Below are 6000 nucleotides of genomic sequence, written 5' to 3' on the forward strand. Positions count from 1 at the left end.
CCGGAGTGAACCATGACGGGGGATAGGTCTCCCGCCTCTGGCTTGCCTTCATTGGCCGTCCAGAGTGGACTCGCTAGAGCAGGGTTGGTAGCCCTGCTAGGAGTGTCCTGTCCTATACCCGCGTGGTCTCATGAAACCATACAAAATAATAATATTGAACTTACACAATGAAGTTAATGATTTGCTTTTTACCTATTCGTTCTAATCTATGGTCCTCATGTCCAAACAGATTGGCAGATTGTCGTTGTATTCAAAAAGGGTGCTTATTTCCACTACACAAGATCGACTGTAGTTATAACTCATTTTGTAATCGTGTTTCTTATGTCATTGTAACAAGGTCCATTTTTCCATGAACATTTTCCCAGCAGTGACAGATTTCTGGAGTAGGTACAGACAAACATGTTTGTACCTAACTAAGTAGTTCTTCACCCTTTTATTGATTTATGTTCCCCTAGTTCATCTCCCTTGTATTTACCACAGATTACTAATATGTACAAAATTACATGTAGTCGCGCCATGGTTGCGCAATCTAGACTTTGTAGCGAATTAGATTTTTATGCTTGTGAATATGCGATAATACAATACTGTTTAAAAAGTTAATTAATAGTTAGTTCTAATTTTACACCAATGACTGAGAAAGGTGAAGAAAAAACTTCTTGAGGATACCTGGACTTTTAAGCAAGCGTGGTGATTAACGTTAATTCCTTATTTACATGATATATGATAGATGTGGCCTGCAGTGATATAATAAAATATTTATGACTCGTCGTTTTCCCGAGGTTTCACCCGCGTCCCGTGGAAGCTACTGCCTGCACCGGGATAAAATAAAGCCTATGTTACTCGCAGATGATATAGCTTTCTAATGGTGAAATAATATTTTAAATTGGCCCAGTAGTTTTTGAGTTTATCCACTACAACCAAACAAACAAAGTTTTCATCTTTATAATATTAATTTAAATAATTAATAAATATCGTGAAGTGAAAATAGTTGGTTTTAAAGGTCCTAGCAGAATTCGTTAAAGAAATATTTTGCCAGTATAGGTAACTGATTGTTGCTGCACCCCGTTCTCTTAATGAGTATATAAAAACTAACGAGATATACATAATTATACCTAACACACTTTTGTTGCAAAAGAGTTTAGTAACCATTGAAAAAATACAATAACCGCACAATAATTGTTGTATTACAGCGAATACTCTTGACGCAACTAAAACCTAGAATTTAACGCAGACGCAGAAAAATGTTAAATCTTTTTCACAATTAATTTTGACTGTCGGCAATAACTTGATCACATTTACATTTAAAAATCATCAACATCAACCATTGTAAAAAATAATAATTTAAATGATTTAATTATGATTACCGTAAACCATATACATATATTGAATTATATTATCAATATAACATAAAGATTTATTGTAAATCAATGATTTTAATTTTCAGCCGAACATTATTTCATATAACCCACCACCACACCTTAATTAGAAAAACTGCCTTAGCTCAAAACATACCTAATGACCAATAACAACCTAAAATAAACATCCCTTTCACACAATAAATGTTGAGAGCTTTATCACAATCTACATTGTCAATTTGGTCCTTTCCCGGCCGAATTGACACGTAGAGTGCACCGAGACCGCTCGGCGCTCGAAGGTCATACCTCGCCGGAGAATCTTAACACCGCCATGCAGGAATGCAGAACTACAACACCCTCTAGGGTATATCCAGGAAATATTCCTACTGTTTGCTTGTAAAAATGGGGATAGAAACTTAAACTGCGTTTTGTAAAAGTAGAAACGCTAACTTAGGACTCCCTGTGTTGTGTTGACGGGTTTGCCAACTAGATGGCGCTGTACTCAATTTTGGAGGTTCTATGTATCAAGAAACGTATTACAACACACTACAACAGAAATGTCCTGCATTGTGTTTGTCGAACCCTCCGTAAGATGGCGCTGATTTCAAGAACTAGTCATTTCACCTTTGTAATGATAGTCATATGTTATATTTTAATTGTAATTTATAAAAAAAAGCTTCTTAAAAATGTTTTTTTCCTGAAGTTTGTAAGTTTTAATCTTTTCAACAAGTATAAGTTGAAGAATTTTATTTGTTTAAGCGCAACTTAAAAATGCCGCGAGAGCAATAATTTACTTTATTTAATGGTTCTTTTAAGTGGTTTCTGTCCCATTTAGATTAAACTAGTGGAAGAAAGAATTCAGTCGTTACAGGGTAACGCTTTTAAAAATGTTGTAGGGAAGAAAGTCATGTCGACATAATATTACCTATTATATCGTAAATATCAGCTTCTGTACGTCAAAAGATAGTGTAAAAAATAGTGATTATCTTTCTCATGTATATTAATATTTAAAACTTGGTACTCGGAAATTGATAATTTAGTCGAAAAAACCGGGCGGATAATCCGCTAGTTTCAAAGCACTCTTTATCTAAAAGATAGGTTGGTGGTGGTTATGAAGTACCATTTTTAATCTGACAGATCAAATTCATGGTAACTAATTAAAAGACAATATTACACACAAAATATCATCAATTCATGGATAATCATGTTTCTACAACTTTAAAGTCATAGGTAATAGAAAATCAATAAGATAAACTCCACAATTAATGTTAATTACAAACTAATTCTCAACCTATCAGAGAGTAATCTACTCCCACAATGTACTAAGTAAAGCTAAGTTAGGAATAAGTTACTGCGGTAAGAACAACTTAGTACTTACACTTGATTGTTAAGGCCCAGTCTACTAAGTTTAGATTACCGAACTTAGCCCAACTTAGACTTAAAGCCATATTAACGTTGATTCATGAATTATTAATATTAATCAATTAGCATACGAGAAATTCGAAATGCTGTTAAACTGTTTACACCAAAAGTACTGAACCGATTATAATGAAATTTGGTACAGGATAACTGAGGTAGTCTAGATGCAGAGACAGGATAGAGGCTAGTTTTTTACCAGTTATCCGGAATAGGTTCTCCCATAACGTGGATAAAGCCTACTAAGAGATTTCTATAAAAATAAGTAGTGCCTTTGTAGGTACTTGATTGTTTCATATTTCTTGTATCATGAACTATTAAATAAGTATATCGGGTGTCTCGTTCATAATCACATTAAATGAAATGCGTTGATATACTGGTTGATATATGTCGATTAACACAAAGAAAAAAGAAAAATACGTAAAAAAAATGCATTTTTCAAACAAAGTAAATAGAATAAAAATGTGCGAAAATTAGAACATCATATAGAAGTCAGTCATTACAAACAACTGTAATTTTCCCTTGAAAACTGACAGCTGTCAACTGATCAAAACATTCGATACTCCTAACTTTATCTCTGCTTTACACATGATGTTGTAAATTATGAAAACGAAAAATGAGTCCTGTGGCCAAACCACTGAATGGATTATGTTATTTTTTTTACAATTCGCTATAGAATATCATGAAGTACATGTGATAGAATTTAATGTGATTATGAACGACACACCGGATATAAATAATTCGTAACGTGGTAACATTTGCAAAGAGCATTTTCTTGCTCGCTATTTTCAGGTACGACTGTGAATAGCTCGTAAAAATGTTACGTACTGGGATCGAACCCTGACACTTGAGGTAGCAGCCCGTCCCTTACGTACTGCATCAGTAATGTCGTTGTGTCTGGTCCTGCTCATCATCTATTGAGGCATCTTGGTACTAAAGAATTTACTACATAAACAATTGTGAAAAATATATAAGGTACCGTCTTCATTTTGTGCTTTTTTTATCAACTCTGTTCAATATGTATCCATAAAAAGATAAGCTTTCTAATTCGAAAAGTCTGTATTGAAAAAAAAAAATAGTTTTAAATCTCACGAATAAGATATGTATTTAGGATTTTAGAAACATAGGATAACTTCTCAAAACACGTTAGTGTCAAAAAAAATAACATACCAATCTAACAAATTACGGAACCAACAATTAATTATCGTCAAAGAAAAAAGGTAATCAGAAGTCGGTTGCACCATTCCCTTAACAGATAAGTAAAATTAATCACAGTCAGAGCTCAGTGAGTTAGTTCCTCCGGGTAGGGGATGATAAATAGTCTGCCAATCGGACTGTCAGGCCGACGTTAGTTAGAGATTGTGGTGGTGCCTACGACCTATGGCTGGGCTTGCGTAATTGAGCGGTCTTAGTTAGGAGATTTTTGTTAAATAATTTAAAAAAATAATAATATATTTTGTTTCATACAGCGGTTTCACGGTATTTTTGAGTGACATAGCTCGGTTTGTATGAGCGATGTGTGAAATCAAGTGACAACTACTGATACAAAGATGACGTTTAAAAGAAAGCAACAGATTTTTACCGCTCGGAATGAAAAATAATAAGAAGTATGAATGGATGGAAAAGCAGAGGACAGAGAGATGATGAATGAGAAGGAAATGAATGTTGGTATGTCAGAGAGGAAAAGAAAGTGACAACAGGGCTGGAGGTAGAAGAAGAGGGACAATAACATTTCGACACCCAGGAATCACGAGACACACCATAACACTCATTCAACTACACACATGCGCATAAGCTCAAAATGTCTAACTTTGGCACTACAGACCCGACGAGTTACGTTGTCATAAATTTTTCCAGCACAGCCGGGACCAGAGTCTCGATGCATAAATCATGCACTGACCGATGTAAGGCCTGTGGAGATATGTCGATTTGCAGTGCTGCAAGTCTTCTAACAGTTATATTGTAAGGATATATGGATGTGTGGTCAGATAAGAAGGAAAGACGACTTTGTCATCTGTTACTGAAATATCACGTTCGTTGCAGGAATCAACTAAAATACTTTTTTAGCGGAAATTATTTTAGTTTTCAGTTTGTTGTTATAGCGCCAAAAATTATGCATCATCTGTGTGTCAACTTTCTGACTAGCGTGGTTCATGAGATAACCCGCGACACAGGGACAAATGTACCGAAAGATGACCAGACGGAAAGTGAAGTACAAAGGTCAACTGCGTACCACAAGTTTTCATTGACTTCATATCGAAAAGCATGACAATGTATGGCACTCCAGAAAACAGATTTTTAGAGGCAAAAAAATAAGGTACAGTCTATTTTCATCAGCATCTTTCCTCAAATGACTCAGAATGAAATAGCGAATTTAAAACAACAATGATTTGCCTGAATTCTGTATCAGGAAAAGAGAGAATGTTACAAAAAGCGCTCGTCACTAAGATCATTACCGTTCGAAGAGGTATTGCTAATGAAGCAAGTACTTGTGATTTATTGGCTAAATTGATCGCTAGTTACCATTATTTTGACCATTTATTTCTATGTTGAAAGTCTTTATGGAAAGTAACAACTTAATCTAGGTATTTTAACCACAGCATACAATTGATGAATGTACTTCTTGTAGCAACTAAAACTGTGGAGTTGCAAACTAGTATAGACTGCTATAAATAAATTAGGATATTCTTATCGAAGTGAATATCAAAGTAACTTTAAAAAGTTAGTTCGATTGTATGCTCAATGTTCTCAAAAAAGAACGCCAGTTGTAAAAAATAAGAACATTTTTTCCCACAACATAAACAGCTTTGCTGCTAAATAGGTTCATTTTCGTCGACTTTCCTTATGTAAAGAAAAAGATATCTTAGCTCGAGATATCTTTAGTAGTAAAGGAAATCGGTATAATTTGTACCGAACAAAACTAGCTGTGACAAATAACGGCTATCTGGTTCCAGCATTAGTTAGATTGTCAACGCCTACAAGCAATCTGTTTTCATCAAGTTTATCTTCAAGAGAAAGAAAGACTAGACATTTCTAAAGAGAATATAATATTAATTTTATAGTATTTCAGTTTGAAATATCACAGAAACCTCAAAATATTATTCAGCTATCGCGTGACACAATCGCTGCTACGAAAATAAAACCATCGAGTTTTCATCAAAATATTTAATCCAACAAAATACAAGCAAAATTTTAATTAATGGCCATTCATGTTTTCGCCTAAACTTTC

The sequence above is a fragment of the Helicoverpa armigera genome, chromosome 1 (assembly GCF_030705265.1).
Source record: "Helicoverpa armigera isolate CAAS_96S chromosome 1, ASM3070526v1, whole genome shotgun sequence".
Classification (NCBI taxonomy): Eukaryota; Metazoa; Arthropoda; class Insecta; order Lepidoptera; family Noctuidae; genus Helicoverpa; species Helicoverpa armigera.